We start from the raw sequence: 18,754 nt of genomic DNA, 5'->3' as shown, positions 1-18,754 counted from the left end.
GAGGGAAGACGGAGATATTCTTGGGTTGGAGTCTCCCCGAGACCTACTCCTCAATGAGAAAGGAAAGAAATTAAGAAAAAGATCAACAAAAGACAAGGTAAAGTGCAGGTGTAAACAAGAAGAAGATCTGCAGAAGGGACATGGAAAAGACTTAAGAGCCTCGGACGTAAGATCACCAGGTTGATGGACTAGATGGAATGGACAGTAAGGACTGACATAACCCGAGACCAGGAAGAAGAGACGTTGGATGAAGATTGGAAGAAAGTTCTTAAAAATTTATTTTGAGAATTAGTGTAAAATTAATGAGTATTAGGAAAAATGTTGGAATGAAACTATTTGGCTTTAGTAGAAATGATATAAGGAGTTATGTATAAATAAGTATTAAGTTTTAGGTTTTAAGGTATTTTATGGTAAGATAAGGTTAAAATAAATTAAGGTAAATTGAATGACAGATTATAGTGAAAGATGGAAAGGATTTGCTGAGTTAATTAATAGGTTAGACCGTTAAGATAAATTATTCAACAAAAAATGAGAAAGATGGAAAGAATTTGCTGAAACAATTAATTAAACTAGAATACGAAAAGGGAGGTGTGAGGAGGTCGATGAAACAAGTAAATGAAAGATAAAGATATGGAATATTGGATGTGTGTTTTAATGTTATTCTTTTCTTTTCTTTTTTTGCTGTATTGTTGTATTGGTTTTTATGTTTTTTTTAATGTATTGTAATGTATGTCTTGTTAAATTTCTTGTTGTTTTCCTTTCTTCTTTTTTCTGCTATTTTTAAACCTTTAATAAATATCTTCTTTTTTTATAAAAAGAAAAGAAAATGCACCCAGAAGCTTTCCTTCCATCCCTTTACCACCTTCATGTTAATCCAAAACAGAGGCCAGCAATGGAAAGAAAGGAAGGAAGGAAGGAAGGAAGGAAGGAAGGAAGGAAGGAAGACAGGACTTCTGGTTTTCCACCTGTCATTTACATAAAAGAAATCATTCAAAACATTCATTCTAATAGGACATCTGAGTGTTTTACACCCATACATTTCAAGTTCACTTCTTTTCCTTTCCACACAAAAAACCCCCAAAGCAGTTCTCTAATTCCTATTATTAACAATGGGGGACACCTGGTTTACTAGCAGCACATGTGAAAAGGATCTAGGGGTCTTGGTGGACCACAAGCTAAACATGAGTCAAAAGTGTGATGCAGCAGCAAAAAACCAAGATAGTGCTATTCTAGGCTGTATCTGCAGAAGTATAGTGTCCAGATCACAGGGAAGGAGTAATACTGCTCTGTTATGCCTTAGTGAGACCACACTTGGTGTATTGTGTCCAGTTCTGGGCACCATAATTTAAGAAGGATGATAGAATCATAGAATTGCAGAGTTGGAAGGTAACCCTGAGGGTCATCTAGTCCAACCCCCTGCAATGCAGGAATCTCAACTAAAGCACCCAACCACTGCTTTAAAAATTCCAAGGAAGGAGAGTCCACAACCTCCTGAGGGAGATTGTTTCACTGTTGAACAGCTCTTACTGTCAGAAAGTTTTTCCATATTTTTAGTCGGAATCTCCTTTCTTGTAACTTGAAGCCATTGGTTCGAGTCCTGCCCTCTAGAGAAGGAGAAAACAAGCTTGTTCTCTCTTCCATGTGACAGCCCTTAAGATTTTTGAAGATGGCTATCATATCTCTTCTCAATCTCCTCTTTTCTAGGCTAAACGTACCCAACTCATTCAAACAGACCCAACTCCTTCCATACCCTTGATCATCTTGGTTGCCCTCCCTTGGTAGACCACTCTGAACATGTTCGAGCTTGTCAACATCCTTCTCAGGAGTGATGTATGGAAGTGAGAGCTGGACCATAAAGAAGGCTGATCGCCAAAGAATTGATGCTTTTGAATTATGGTGCTGGAGAGTCCAATGGACTGCAAGAAGATCAAAGCTATCCATTTTTAAGGAAATCAGCCCTGAGTGCTCACTGGAAGGACAGATCCTGAAGCTGAGGCTCCAATACTCTGGCCACCTCATGAGAAGAGAAGACTCCCTGGAAAAGACTCTGATGTTGGGAAAGATGGGGGCACAAGGAGAACAGGGTGACAGAGGATGAGATGGTTGGACAGTGTTCTCGAAGCCACTAACATGAGTTTGACCAAATTGTGGGAGCCAGTGGAAGACAGGAGTGCCTGGCGTGCACTGGTCCATGGGGTCACGAAGAGTCAGACATGACTAAACAACAACAAATTGTATTGCATTGATGCAGCCTGGAATAGCATTGGCCTTTTCTGCTGCTGCATCAATCTGTTGAGTCATGCTAAGCTTGTGGTCCACCAAGACCCCTAGATCCTTTTTACATCTACTGCTAACAAGCCAGATGTCCCCCATCTTATATGTGTGCACCTGGTTCTTCCTGCCTAAGTGCAGAACCTTACATTGGTCCCTAGTGAAATTCATTTTTTTAGCTTGGATTTTTTTGTTCTAAAATCTGATATGGTCATTCTGAATTCTGATTCCATCTCCCACAGCATTAGCTGCCCTTACCAGTAAGCTGATGACACACAGTTCTAATTCTCCGCAGCACTTGAACCAGGAGGAGCTGTGAAGGCTCTCAATTTGTGTCTGAATGCAACAGAGGGCTACATGAGAGTGAATAAACTGTACTTGAATGCTGGGAAGATGGAGGCTCTTTGGTGGCTAGTGGCCCCTCAGACCGTGTCTACAGGTGTGCCTCACCTTTGGGCCCCAGAGCACCAGCCCTTGCAGCCTCCTTCTGAACCTCTTTAGGCCAAATGGGTTTTATTCCAAATGGGTAAAAATCTAGTAAATGGGCTTCCTCCCAAAATGCCTTCAACTGATCAGGAACAACATGCTTGAATACACAAACACACACACAAACACATATATATGCAGACATTGAAAAGAACACCTTATCTCTCAGACCTTATCCTGAATGTCATGGTCTATTAGTATTGACTTCCTCATGGGATGTTTACAGATTGCCATCTATGGGCAGGGCCTTAAATCAAGTCCTGAAGCACATAATTCAACTTGGCCACAGGGTGTTGGGCTGTTGTTGTTGTTTAGTCCTTTAGTCATGTCTGACTCTTCGTGACCCCATGGACCAGAGCACACCAGGCACTCCTGTCTTCCATTGCCTCCCGCAGTTTGGTCAAACTCATGTTTGTAGCTTCAAGAACAATGACCAACCATCTCATCCTCTGTCGTCCCCTTCTGTTTGTGCGCTCAGTCTTACCCAACATCAGGGTCTTTTCCAGGGAGTCTTCTCTTCTCATGAGGTGGCCAAAGTATTGGAGCTTCAGCTTCAGGATCTGTCCTTCCAGTGAGCACTCAGGGCTGATTTCCTTCAGAATAGATAGGTTTGGACTTCTTGCAGTCTATGGGACTCTCATGAGTCTCCTCCAGCACCATAATTCAAAAGCATCAATTCTTTGGCAATCAGCCTTCTTTATGGCCCAGCTCTCACTTCCATACATCACAGCTTTAACTATACAGACCTTTGTCGGCAATGTGATGTCTATGCTTTTTAAGATGCTGTCTAGGTTTGTCATTGCTTTTCTCCCAAGAAGCAGGCATCTTTTCATGACTGCTGCCACCATCTGCTTTTGAGTAAATGTAGCTCAAATATTGCCCAGTTAACCACATGGCTGAGTTAGGATTTTGAACCTGCTTCTCATGCCTAGCTTGCGACAGGGAAGTCAGGCATCATGTCGCCCATTCATGTCGCATGACATTGAGAACAGTAAATACATTTATGTCATTGTCCTTGCTCCCTCTGTTTTCAGTAACGAGGAGCTGAGAATATGTTTTGCTTCTCTACCTTCAGGTAATGGAGTCGCACGACAGTTGGCTGCTTTGAGGTTTTCTACAATCAAGCAGTATATGAATTTTATACAATAAATAAATTCAAAGACCCCCTCCTAGATCTGTCCGAATTTATTTAGTTCCCATATAAACTGCTCTTAGTTGTTTACTTCTACCATACCTCATCATTTTATTCTTGTTATTATTTGAGATTTTGCATGATACCTTCAAAATGTTTGAGACTACAGCTGCTATCTGCTGAGGGTCAGGCAAATATGTCCAAATTTATTCAGTTCCCATATAAACTGCTCTTAGCTTTTTACTTCTAAGATGCCTGGCATTCTCTGTAGCAGCTATAGGGTAGCCCTACATTCAGAATTCCCTGGACATGGCCAGAATACAGCAGCCGGAAGCATTGTCTGGCTGAAAATCACTGGAATATCCAGGAAAATCAAGGCACATGGCAACCCATGTCAGAAGTCTTAAAAATAGATTATTATTATTATTATTATTATTAGATATTTTTCATGATACCTTCAAAATGTTTGAGACTGCAGCTGCCATCTGCTGAGGGTCAGGCAAATCTGTCTATATCGGTTCCTCGTTTTTCCAGTCTTCAGTCTGGTCCTCTGCATTTTTGCATCAATTTGACTTCTTTACACACACACCCCACACACAGATGTGCTCAGAAAGATCTCCCCCACAAACTACCTTCTTCAAAACAGGCAGACAAGACTTCAAGAGTCTAGATGATGAAATGCATGGTTTTTAATGGACAGAAGAGAAAGACAATTCAACATAAAATCAGCTCTTCTAATGGCTCAAAAGGATAATGTGTCAGGAGGAAGGGGCCGGCAGAGCAAAACCAGCTGGGTCAACAGACACTTAGTCCTTGGATGTAACCCTTTAATCTTGGGGCCGTGGGTTTGAGCCTCACATTGGGTGAGAGATTCCTACATTGCAAAGGGTTGGACTAGATGACTCTTTACTCTATAAATCTGTGATTCTATTATTCTGTAACCTTGAAACTATATATTCTCCTATAGTTCCAAATTTTCCTAGACAGGGCCTGGAAATGAGGCAACATATGAACATATGGCTCTTCCTTATACATATCTCAAAACAATGCTTTCTTCTGTCTATTTTGGTATTGTCTACTTTGACTGGTAATAACTGTCCAGCTTTTCCTACCTGGAGAGACACTGGGGACTGAACCTGAACCCCCCCTTTTTTATATATAGTTTTCTCGCCATTTCCTTCTGTGAACTTAGGATCTGCTGTGTAATTCTGTGTGGTAACACAGTCATTTCCCCACAGGTGCCTAACTCGTTCTGCTTCCGGAAGTGATCACATACACAAACTCATGGTTCCCAAGGTGAAGCAACATTGAGGCTTATCACATTCCCTGAATAAGTCTTGCTCATTATGGAGAGAATCCCTTGTGGGAATCTGAAGTAACTATTATTATTATTATTATTATTATTATTATTATTATTAATTTCTACTCCACCTATCTGGCTGAGTTTCCCCAGCCACTCTGGGCAGCTTACAACAGAAGGTCAAAAATACATTAAATACATTTTTATCTGTCTCTAGCCTCCAGATTTTCATAGGATAATAGTGTTAGATTGCTTATTTGGGACATTTGATGCTTCCATTGAACCAAATAATGTGTTCCAAAAATTCATAGATTACAGGGAAATGTAGACAAAAATAGGAGGAGGAGGAGGAGGAGGAGGAGGAGGAGGAGGAGGAGGAGGAGAATTTATTATTTATACCCCACTCATCTGGCTGGCTGGTTTACTCAGACATTCTGGGCGACTTCCAAAACAAAGTAAAACATAATAAAACATCAAAAACTTCCCAATACAGGACTTCTAAAAGTCAGATAGTTGTTCATTTCCTTGACAACTGATGGTAGGGCATTCCATAGGGCATGCACTACTGCCGAGAAGGCCCTCTGCCTGGTTCTTATGACCAGAAAAAAAGAATCTTGCATGTTCATCTATCCTAATTTGGGGGCTTCCAGGTGTTTGTGGACTCCAGGTTCCATCAACTCCAACCAGTATTGCCAAGAGTCAAGAATGATGGGAGCTGCCATCCAAAATACCTGCGTTGCACCAGGCTGAGGAGGACTGCCTTGAGTAAGGTGTCATGATTGCAAGGCCTTAGTAATAGATGAAGCCAACATCTAATTCTTCAATAACAGCTCTTGAGTCCTCACTGGAACGATAGATTGTGAAGCTGAGGCTCCAATACTTTGGCCACCTCATGAGAAGAGAAGACTCCCTGGAAAAGAACTTGATGTTGGGAAAGATTGAGGGCACAAGGAGAAGGGGATGAAAGAGGACGAGATGGTTGGACAGTGTTCTCGAAGCTACCAGCATAGAATCATAGAGTTGGAATAGACCACAAGGGCCATTGAGTCCAACCCCCTGCCAAGCAGGAAACACCAGCAGAGCACTCCTGACATATGGTTGTCAAGCCTCTGCTTAAAGACCTCCAAAGTAGGAGACTCCACCACACTCCTTGGCAGCAAATTCCACTGTCAAACAGCTCTTACTGTCAGGAAGTTCTTCCTAATGTTTAGGTGGAATCTTCTTTCTTGTAGTTTGGATCCATTGCTCCGTGTCCACTTCTCTGGAGCAGCAGAAAACAACCTTTCTCCCTCCTCTATATGACATCCTTTTATATATTTGAACATGGCTATCATATCACCCCTTAACCTCCTCTTCTCCAGGCTAAACATGCCCAGCTCCCTTAGCCGTTCCTCATAAGGCATCGTTTCCAGACCTTTGACCATTTTGGTTGCCCTTCTCTGGACACGTTCCAGTTTGTCAGTGTCCTTCTGAAACTGTGGTGCCCAGAACTGGACACAGTACCAGTGGCGTAGCGTGGGGGGTGCCAGGGTGCCGGCCGCACCAGGCGCAACATCTGGGGGGGGCGCGCTCGCTGCCTCAGGAGTCGCCGAAGAGCCTCAGGCGCAGGCTGTAGCGGAGCCGCATGTCTCGCGGAACCGCCGAGCTGTGCGCGCGTCCGGACTGAAGGCGCTCGGCAGGCAGCGGCTCTCAGCGCTCGCCGCGGAGGATGCGCCAGGCAGCCCCTCTTCACAGCCCCGCCTCCGCCGGTGCTGCTGCAGCTGCTGCGCAGTTGCATTTTCCTCGCCTCTCTGCCCCCCTCCTCCTCCGGGCAAGCGGCGTCGTTTGGGCGGGAGCGCCAGCGGCAACTCGCGGGTTAGGGGGGGCGCAAATTACTTGCCTTGCCCCGGGTTAGGGGGCGCAAATTACTTGCGTTGCCCCGGGTGCTGAGAACTCACGCTACGCCGCTGCACAGTACTCCAGGTGAGGTCTGACCTGAGCAGAATACAGTGGCACTATTACTTCCCTTGATCTAGATGCTATACTCCTATTGATGCAGCCCAGAATTGCATTGGCTTTTTTAGCTGTCGCGTCACACTGTTGGCTCATGTCAAGTTTGTGGTCAACCAAGACTCCTAGATCCTTTTCTCATGTACTGCTCTGAAGCCAGGTGTCCCCCATCTTGTATTTGTGCCTCTCATTTTTTTTGCCCAAGTGCAATACTTTACATTTCTCCCTGTTAAAATTCATCTTGTTTGTTTTTGCCCAGTTCTCTAATCTGTCAAGGTCGTTTTGAAGTGTGATCCTGTCCTCTGGGGTGTTAGCCACCCCTCCCAGTTTGGTGTCATCTGCAAATTTGATCAGGATGCCCTTGAGTCCATCATCCAAGTCGTTGATAAAGATGTTGAATAAGACCGGGCCCAAGACAGAACCCTGTGGCACCCCACTAGTCACTCTTCTCCAGGATGAAGAGGAACCATTGATGAGCACCCTTTGGGTTCGGTCAGTCAGCCAGTTACAAATCCACTGAGTGGTAGCATAGTCAAGACCACATTTTACCAGCTTCTTTACAAGAATATCATGGGGCACCTTGTCAAATGCCTTGCTGAAAACAAGGTAGGCTACATCCACTGCGTTCCCTTCATCTACCAGGCTTGTAATTCTGTCAAAAAACGAGATCAGGTTAGTCTGACATGACTTATTTTTCAGAAATCCATGCTGACTATTGGTCATCACAGCATTCCTTTCTAGGTGCTCACAGACTGTTTGCTTAATGATCTGCTCCAGAATCTTCCCTGGTATTGATGTCAGACTGACTGGGCAGTAATTATTTGGGTCCTCTCTTTTCCCCTTTTTGAAAATAGGACAACATTTGCCCTCCTCCAGTCTGCCAGGACTTCGCCTGTTCTCCAGGAATTCTCAAAGATGACTGCCAGTGGTTCTGAGATCACATCTGCCAGTTCTTTTAATACTCTTGGATGCAGTTCGTCTGGCCCTGGAGACTTGAATACATCTAAACTAGCCAAGTATTCTTGTACTATCTCCTTAGTTATTCTGGGCTGTGTTTCCTTGGCTGAATCATTTGCTCCAAATTCTTCAGGTCGGGCATTGTTTTCTTTATCGGAGAAGACTGAGGCAAAGAAGGCATTGAGGAGTTCAGCCCTTTCTGTGTCCCCTGTTTGCATTTCACCATCTTCTCCTCTGAGTGACCCCACTGTTTCTTTGTTCTTCCTTTTGCTACGGACATACCCATAAAAGCATTTTTTGTTGCTTTTAAGCTCTCTAGCAACCCTGAGTTCATTCTGTGCTTTAGCTTTTCTGACTTTGTGTCTACATGTGCTGGCTATTTGTTTGAATTCCTCTTTGGTGGTTCCCCCGTTTTCCATTTTTTGTACACATCCTTTTTTAATCTTAACTCAGTTAAAAGTTCTCTTAATAGCCACCCTGGCTTCTTTAGGCACCTTCCATGTTTCTGTCTCATTGGTATTGCCTGAAGTTGTGCTTTTACTATCCCCTCTTAACAAACTCCCAGCCATCATGAACTCCCTTTCCTTTTAGTATTACTGTCCATGGGATCTCACCCAGCACTTCCCTAAGTTTTATGAAGTCTGCTTTCTTAAAGTCAAGAAATTGAGTCCTAGTATGCTTGGCTGCTCCTTTCCTTTGTACAGTAAACTTCAGAAGAGCATGATCACTCACGCCTAATGATCCTTCCACTTCTACCCCACTAACCAGGTCATCAACATTGGTTAGGACCAGATCTAAAATGGCTGTTCCTCTTGTTGCTTCTCCCACTTTCTGGACAATGAAGTTGTCTGCAAGGCCAGTGAGGAATCTGTTTGACCTTATGCTCTTGGCTGAGTTTGACATCCAACAAATATCCGGGTAATTGAAGTCCCCCATTACTACTATCTCCCTTCCTTTTGCATGCTTGGCCATCTGTTCCAGGAAGGCATCATCTATGTCCTCCGTTTGGCTTGGGGATCTATAGTAAACTCCCACAATGAGGTCACTGTTATTCTTTTCTCCCATAATTTTGACCCAAATGCTCTCACTCTGGCTTTGAGGTTCTAAATCTTGGATCTCTTCACACGTATACACATCCCTGACATATAACGCCACTCCTCCTCCTTTCTTGTCTGGTCTGTTTCTCTGAAATAGATTGTATCCCTCCATTATTACATTCCAATTGTGGGACTTATCCCACCAGGTTTCAGTGATGCCTATTATGTCATATTTAGTTTGCTGTACCAAGAGCTCAAGCTCATCTTGTTTATTTCCCATGCTTTGCGCATTAGTGTACAGACATTGAAGTCCATTAATCATTCCCCCATGTCTCTTATTTAAGGATTTTTTCCTCCCACCACTAGGTCTGCATGCTGTTTGCTCCATTTGGTCTATGACATTTGGATGATCATCTTCATCAATTGATAGACTCCTACCTTCAGGAGCACTGTCTCCCTCCCCCACATTAGTCAGTTTAAAGCCCTCCTGATGAGGTTTCTGAGATTTTTGGCATGACTAAACGACTAAACAACAACATGTGAAAGATAATGGAAGCCATTAAAAAAATTCAGAATGAGTTGATTTTTATCGACATTGCCAAGAGCGAAAGCATTACGAATCTAGAAACATCATGTTTTCTTGTTGTTAACAAGCCCTTTGCTCTTTTAAAGCTCACATACCATCTTAAATGTGAAGAACAGAGGTTATAAATACCAGTACAGGTCAGGATTTTATCAATGTTTTAATAAAGAAACAACCAATTACTCTGATTAAAAAGTTAATTAAATTGGGAGTGCCTAGCCTGTGGTGGACTGTTACCAGTAAACAGCTGGCTGCATAATACTACACTTAAACAATAGTTAAAACACAAAAAAGTAAAAGATTTCTATACAATCACTGAAAGTACAAGGAAGTATACAACTTTTATTTGCAGGAGATGTGCTCTCTGTCAAAACTTTGCTAGCATAAGAACTATGCCACGCAAAAACATGAAAAAGCCAACATTCTCTTCAGTATTTAGACCAGGCCGTGGAGATATTCCGGCAGGGTGGGTGCTGTATATTAAGCAAGATCCCAAACAGAAAAATGCTGGTATATTTTCACAAGATCCCCCCCCCAATGAAATAAAGAGCAAAATGAGAGCTTTCCTTCTCCTTGAATTTCCCACTCTCCAGAACCACAACAGCCACCCTCTTAGAAGCCAGTCCCAAACCTGATCCCTCTGTTGCAACAGAATATGAACTCAGTGGGATGGGGAGGGAAGAGTCCATTGTAACTGACCTCTTTCTTTCTCCACACATACAAACACAGAGACACACATACAGACACAGAGACACAGAACCCGCTCCCGTTGCTAAAACACAAAGCAAAATTTATGTCTGAGGCTGCCTAGTAACTGTAGCCTTGTATCTTTATCATAGGGACGTGGGTGGCGTCGTGGGCTTGCCGATCATAAGGCTGGTGGTTCGAATCCCCACAACAGGGTGAACTCCCATTGCTCTGTCCCAACTCCTGCCAACCTAGTCTTTTGAAAGCATGTCAGTGCAAGTAGATAAATAGGAACCACTGCGGTGGGAAGGTAAATGGCATTTCCGTACAATCTGGCTTCCGTCACAGTGTCCTGTCTTGCCAGAAGTGGTCTTCTCATGCTGGCTACATGACCTGGAAACCTGCCTGTGGACAAATGCCGGCTCCCTCAGTGTGAAAACGAGATGAGCGCCGCAACCCCATAGTCGTCTGTGACCTGACTTAACCGTCCAGGAGTCCCTTACTTTTTACCTTTACCTGTATCTTTATGTGAATGAAAGCAATATTGTGCCTGAGGTTTTCAGCAGCTGCAGCCTTGAGAGAAAAGGCAATTTTATCATTTCTTACAAGTATTGTCTTACTTGGACTAGTATCAACTCTCCAGATTTTCAAACGGGAGTCTCATCTGACCCCTACCTGCAGACACAGAGGGCGAACTTAGGACCTTTCCCTCATACAAACATTGTACTCTACCACTAAAGTGCAGCCTGCCTTAAAACCCATTTCAGCTTTACAGCCAACCCCACTATTCTACCCCAAGATGGCACACAGGGGCAGGCATGTTTTCTTCCCTGCAATTCCTGAAGGAATGGTGACAGGTCATAATATATGCTCCCATTTGTCCATCTCATCAAGTGTTTCCCTTTCGAGCTGCTCTTACTGAGTGAGTGGCTCCCTTATTCGGGAGATAGGCAAGTTCCTTGTTTGGGATAGGGTTGCTCTCCTTCTGAAGTGTGTAGCTTACAGGTACTCTTGGATATGTCTTTGTCATTAGAGGCCATAGTGCTCTCTGTGGCTGGGAGTGCCTGCTACCAGCTCCATCTCATACACCAGCTGTTCCTGGACAAATCTAGCCTGACCACTGTTGTCTATGCACTGGTAGTCTTGAGGCTGCATTACTGCAATGAGCTCAGTGTGGAGCTGCCCTCAGGCCTAATTCAGAAGCTCCAGCTTGCGCAGAATGTGGAGGCCACATCGCAGATGGGAGCATCTGCCCAAGAACATGTGATACCCCTGTTAAAACAACTGCACTGGCTGCCAATGTGAATCAGGTTCAAGGTCCTTGTTTTAATCTACAAAGTCCTGAATGATGTTGGTCTAGAGTACTTCAAGGACTGCCTGAAAGCTTATAAAATGGTTTGGTCCCTGAGACTGTCATCAGCAGTGTCAGGAGTCATTCCCCAAGTTGGTGATGGGTATTTGGCAGCAATAGGAGAACGAGCCTTTTGCATCATCAACCCAGTACTGTGGGAAACTCTGCCAACAGAGATTCAGCAGGCACCTTCTATTTCGACTGAAAACATTTGTTTTCTGTCAGATTTAGGTACGAAATTTAGAATACATCTTCCCAACACAATAGGCTCATTTCTGTTTTAACCATTTTCTCATGGTTTTATTGTATGATGTTACCTATAATTGTTGTAAACGGCCCTGATGTTCCTTAAAAATATATGAACAGTGGTATATACATATGTTCATAAATATACAAATAAACTTTCATCTGCGGAGTCAGAGCAAACACTTTCCTGCTAGGCCTGAGCCATCACAACCTAGGAGAGACATTTAATGCCATAAAATCTTAAGGAGCAGACAAAGGTGTGTGTGTGTGTGTGTGTGTGTAATTTGAAACTTTAAAAAAACTTAAAGCCAACGTCGGGGGGGGGAATAAATAATAACACTCCAGAAAACATAGCTCCCCTCCTATAAAAACATCACTTTTAAAACACTTAGAACAAACAGACATTAAAATCGTGATTGTGATGAGCAGACTGAAAATGACTGTAGCTTTGTAATATATTCCGTTTCTCAGGTAATTTACTTCACACACATCCTCACCAATTTGCCTTCAGGGAAATGACTGTCATGGCAGCAAATTGTGGAACTATCAAACGCATCACCAAGGGCCGCCATTTTGTGATTGTCTATGCCACCCGCAGCAACGGTAAACACTCAGGCATCCTACAGTGGTCATTTTGCGACTATTTCTGTTTTTAACCGATATGTTAAGCACACAAAGATCAACGTCCAGTCTTAAGTTCATTCTGGCCTATATCTTGGAGGCAAGTACAGATCATAGCTATGTGCCTTATCACCTACCCTAATTCTGAATCTTTGATCCATGCTTCCCACTGCCCCTGGTATGTCTTCTGTTCTTGGTCAGACATAAGCTTCCATTTTTGAAAGCTGCACCACCTTGGGTGGGTGGGTGGGGGACATCTGTCTGTACCAAATATAGATAGAAAGCTGGTTGTGGGTGTGAGAGTAGAATTTAAATCAAACCTAATTAATGAGAGCTGATAATTTACGGTAAATAAAGTTGAAAGAGGATGGTATCTACGATCTGGTACATTGGTGGGAGATAGAGGCTATCAAAGAAGTGAGGTGTGACAAGGAACAACAAGGCAAGGAACAACCCACAGGAGTGGAATGTTCCTGAAATTATTAAAGCTGGATTCAGTTAAAAGAAGAATGGAGGTGTGTGTGTAGGATGAAATACTACAGTTAAATGCATGAAGTAGCATATAAAAAGGAAACTCCACAGAGGGTTGCAATCTCCTCTTTGTGAAGGTGAAGACACCTATTATGACCACCTGAAACGTATTTGTCTTCCACTTGGGGATTGTGAGTATGCTCTCTCAGGTTGTATTAGTTGCAAGGAAAGAATTGTTTCCCTTGCAGGGGAAAAGGACTTCTGCCCAAGCCTCTTCTTTTTCTCTTTCTTGCTAGAGCCTTTTAGAGAGGAGGAGGAAGAGATGGGTATCATACCGAATCCTTTGTTGCTGGTTGTCCCAGTGCTTTGAGTGAACTGAATTCAGCTTCATTGGTCTTGCAGTGTTAATATTATGTGCTTTGCTGCACACTATGTGCACTCGTAAGATACAATGGGTCAGAAATGGATAGGGAGAGGTTTTTCTCCCATTGCACAATACAAGGATCATCAGTGAAGCTAAATTTTGGAACTTAAAGTGTAGACAAAGAGCTATATTTCCTTCTATCTATAAATGGCAAACAAGTAGCCATATATCTTACATTTACCTCGACCAGGCACCTTAATTATCAGATTATCTTTGCCCTATTGCCCTATTGCCCTGTTCACTGCAAAACAGATGGCTAATTGTTCTAATTTTATCTTAAACAGAGATCTTGGGTTCACCTTCTCACACACCATCTATGAAATAAAAATCTAACATAAGAATCTAACATTTCTTACTTTCTAAATCCTTTGCATAATTACATTTAAGCCAATATATTTCATACATAACATATATAGATTTTTAGAAGAAAAGGCCTTTTCAAAGAAAAGGAATTTAATAAAAACAGTAGTTTCCAGAATCAACTTCAGAGAGAAGCCTCTTCGGTTTTCCCAGCCAGCTGCTTCTATTAGCTTTTGCCCCTTTTAACCTTATGAAGATGTGGCTTGAGTCCTAATGGGAGGCACAATAATTCTTAATTGTGTTTTTGCAGCTTGATTGTATTCTGTAATTTGTATGGTCAGTGTGACCTTTTGCTACTAGCCTGTAATTTCCTTTTACAACCCTGAAATACTCGTCTCCTGCAATAAATCAGTGGGGCCCTTGAACAGCTGCCAGCTGCTTTATGCCTGGCATGAGAGAATGAGAGATACAAACATTTATAAATATACATTTTTAAGCTCATTTTAAAAATGCAGGTCTTCATCAGATGCCTCATTAGCACAAGAACAGCTAAAAGGGAGCAGTAGGGGAACTTAGGCCCTCAAATTTCAGTGCCCTGTGCAATGCTAAAATTTGGTCTCTCCCCCACCTATCACACACTGTTCTACATCATGATTGCAGCCTCCCCCCCTCAGGGGACGCTGGCACCCAGAAGGGCTGAATTGGTTGTGTTACTTTAAAACCGCCTCTGAAGGCAGGGGTATTCCACAAACTGTATATTTTAACTAGAATCAGATACACAAAACTGTTCTGATACGAGGAATGACTTTCTGAGCTTAGTGTGAAATATGTCTAGTTACTAACAGTTTTACCAAGTCTTACCAAACAAGAACTTAGTAGAAAAATCAGTGGCATAGCAATTAGCTAAACCTAAGCACAATTGTTGCCCACCAGGGACTTCTGAGCAAAAAGCTCCAAGATAATATTGGTTGTTTAACTTTTATACCTATGAAAGATAGCCAATAATAATAGAATCATAGAATCATAGAATCATAGAATCATAGAGTTGGAAGAGACCACAAGGGTCATCGAGTCCAACCCCCTGCCAAGCAGGAAACACCATCAGAGCACTCCTGACATATGGTTGTCAAGCCTCTGCTTAAAGACCTCCAAAGAAGGAGACTCCACCACACTCCTTGGCAGCAAATTCCACTGTCAAATAGCTCTTACTGTCAGGAAGTTCTTCCTAATGTTTAGGTGGAATCTTCTTTCTTGTAGTTTGGATCCATTGCTCCGTGTCCGCTTCTCTGGAGCAGCAGAAAACAACCTTTCTCCCTCCTCTATGTGACATCCTTTTATATATTTGAACATGGCTATCATATCACCCCTTAACCTCCTCTTCTCCAGGCTAAACATGCCCAGCTCCCTTAGCCGTTCCTCATAAGGCATCGTTTCCAGGCCTTTGACCACTTTGGTTGCCCTCCTCTGGACACGTTCCAGTTTGTCAGTGTCCTTCTTGAATTGTGGTGCCCAGAACTGGACTTTGTACTTCAGGTTTGGTCTGACCAAGACATAAGGGAATACTACTATTACTTCCCTTGATCTGGACACTATATTTCTGTAGATGCAGCCGAGAAAAGCTGCTGCATCACACAGTTGACCCATGTTAAGCTTACGGTATGCTAAGACCCCTAGATCCTTTTCACATTTACTGCTAGTAAGCCAGGTGTCCCCCATCTTTTATTTGAGCAGCTGGTTCTTCCTGCCTAATTACAGAACCTTACATTTGTCCCTACTGAAAGTCATGTTGTTAGCGTGGGCCCAGTTTTCCGATCTGTTACGGTCATATGAAATCTCAATTTTGCCTTTTGCGGCATTAGGTACACCTCTTGGTTTGGTGTCATCAACAAATTTGATTCTCGTCCCCTAAATTCCTTCATCCAAATCACAACAATGCACAACAATGGGCCCAGGACAGAACCCTGCAGCCCTCCACTTGTCACTTTTTTCCAGGGTGATGAGGAACCATTAATGAGCACTGTTTGGGTTTGATCAGCTAGCTACAAATCTACCCAACAGTTATCTCATCTAGCTCACATCTACCAACTTCTCTACAGGAATATCACAGGGGACTTTGTCTTGCTCTGTATACATTCTGGGACATTGAGCTTCAGGAACTGTAGGTAGTAATCCTTTCGCTTCCACAGTTGCATTGGACTCTTGTGTGGCATGAACTTTGTTGGTGTTTTGATAATCAGGCAATGTCCTTTTTTATTGTCCCTAATATATATTAAATATATATATGTAAATATATACTATGCAGGTTTTGGTGTCTTCGGGTGTCTTCCCGTGTAAGAGTCGGGGTGTCTGGGCGACGTTTCGACGAGGTCTCACTCGTCATCTTCAGGCTGGTGCTTTCGGCTTCTTGTTACTGGAACAGAGCTCTGTTCCAGTAACAAGAAGCCGAAAGCACCAGCCTGAAGATGACGAGTGAGACCTCGTCGAAACGTCGCCCAGACACCCCGACTCTTACACGGGAAGACACCCGAAGACACCAAAACCTGCATTCCTGTACCCGTGAAAATCTACGAAAGCAAATATATACTATATATATATATTAAATATATATATATAAATATATATACTATTAAATACTATAATATATACTATTATAATATATAGTATATATTATACTATAGTATAATATATACTATTAATATATAGTATATATTTAATAGTATAAATATATACTATTAAAAATATATACTATAGCAACTGTTATAGTTGCTGTTTTTATCCTGCTCTTTACTCACGGTTACATTTTTATCAATGTGATTTATATCAGGTGTCCTTGAAGAGTGCATACTGAAATCATTGCCTCATAAGGAATTGCCACATCCAGCCAATCAAGATCTCAGTCTACAAAGTTGAGAGAGAGAGAGAGAGAGAGAGAGAGAGAGAGAGAGAGAGAGAGAGAAGCCTGAAGGGAAGACAATGAGTGTTCTACTTAGATGCAGTATTTGCACTATTCTCATGCTCTTGGCTAGGGCAGGACCTGCTTATGCAGAAGTATTAATCAGCGATCCACAATTCTTCAACCTGGCTGTTTGGATCAAATTAAAAACCGTGTGGCTGTTTAAAGATATGTGTAAGGAACTAGGCACATGCGACATGAACTGGGACTTGTTTCGTTTCAAAGATTTCATCCTTCCAGAAGCCAGCGCGGTAAAAGAACCCTGCTTCCCGCGTAGATTTGATAAGGAAACATGTTTAAGAAATCTTGCAAGTGGACTTTTGGAGTTTAGAGCATACTTGGAATATCTACAAGAAACTTTATATCCCGATAAGCCACACCTAACTAATTATCTATTGCCATCAACACGTCGCCTGGTAGCTGTCTTCAAGTCAATGATGAATGAACCTGAAACTGTCACCTCTATGGATGAAGAGGCTGAGCGAAATATTGCTAATGACCTAAGGAAACTAAATTTTTGGATAAAGATAGTTATTAGGCACATTATATTTAGAAAGTATATATCATTTATGGATCTAACGACAAGGGCGATTCTCGTCATAAGATCACGAACAACTTCTTAGAAACGGAATGACCCAGAGTTTTTAGACACAGTTAATAATGTGCATCAACTGCCACTTACGAGAAAATTACCATGTGGATAAAGAGAACGGCTCAGAGTTTAGCAAGATAAATGATTAAGAATCTACACTGTAACCCACAGGGGGGCCTGCTCCCCAGATCCTAATCTGCCCCCACCTGATGGAGCAACCTTGACAGGTAGGCACAATGCACACCTGTCCATGACCGGGTGTCATAATGATGTCACATGATGAACACTTGTCAAAATCAAAGGAGATCACCATCAGAGCAGACTCTGAATATGTATTTTCAGGTCCAATCTGCTGATTGTGTCTGAGAGTAGAACTTCAGTGAGGCTCACTTTAATCAACAATCAGACCGTTAGAGGTAGACCTTCTGAAATGGAAGCAAAACACTCTTAACAGTGAAGAATTTATGGAGGCAAACACAACTACTTCTAAAATTGGAATGTCCCCCCTTCTGCAGAGAAAACAGTATGCATTTACAGCACTTCCCATAATGCTTTGAATCCAAACAATTGCCTTCAGCAAGAAAAATAATAATAAAGATGCTCCTTTAAAAACTGGTGCCGTTTTTCTTTGTAGATAAAATATGCACAGCTCCCGGTGCAGACTATCCCAAGCACTGGACAATGAGCTGACTGGTTGCTTGCAAAGCTCTTCACTGAACACTTCTGGGATTCCCACAACATCTGAAATGTTGCAGGCTGGCCATCCCTGTCTTAGCAGCACATATTCTTTTTCTCCAGCATTTGTTCTATGATGATTTATCAAATATTTTTGAAGTCAGAGCAGATTTTCAATGTTCAACCTTCTGGAATTGTCTTACTTGCCTTCCCAGTGCAAAGGTTAACTTTTTTTGAAAGTTAAAGGACAGAGAGGCACTTTTTAAAAAAATAATTTTTATTGAATGATTTTATGTTACAAAAAACAATACAGCCATACTACCACTAAATATAATTAAGAAATAAAAATTACATACATCGATATTTAGTTTGTTATTTATTATTTACCATCTTATTTCCTCCCAAACATTGCATACAACAACACACATATGTGCAGACACCCCCCCCACACAAAATGATAATAATGAAAGTAAATATGCCCCCCTTTTATCTTCCAAAATCTTTTCTTCAACTTTGACTTCCTGTCAAGTCCCTTTGCATATATTTTATCTTACATTTGAATGTACACAAAACAATAAACCTTTCTATATATTTTTTCTAATACATTCTGAAAACATAATAAATCCTTAATTGTTATCCACCTCTTTTTAGTTCCTTTATCACTCGAATGCTAGCACAG

The 18,754-nt window shown here is 42.1% G+C and overlaps 1 long non-coding RNA gene across 1 annotated transcript; it reads left to right on the top strand.

Annotated features, from left to right (window-relative positions):
- The first annotated feature begins 13,258 nt into the window (after window positions 1-13,258).
- LOC309528902 lies at window positions 13,259-18,434 on the top strand. Its single transcript, XR_014217973.1, has 2 exons — window positions 13,259-13,322; window positions 16,680-18,434. It is a non-coding gene; the product is annotated as an uncharacterized lncRNA (long non-coding RNA).
- Window positions 18,435-18,754: the final 320 nt, after the last annotated feature.

Source organism: Podarcis vaucheri (assembly GCF_965113315.1).
Source record: "Podarcis vaucheri genome assembly, chromosome: 3".
Taxonomy (NCBI): Eukaryota; Metazoa; Chordata; class Lepidosauria; order Squamata; family Lacertidae; genus Podarcis; species Podarcis vaucheri.
The sequence above is the reverse complement of the archived record's forward strand: the minus strand, read 5'-3'. Positions and strand labels throughout refer to the sequence as shown.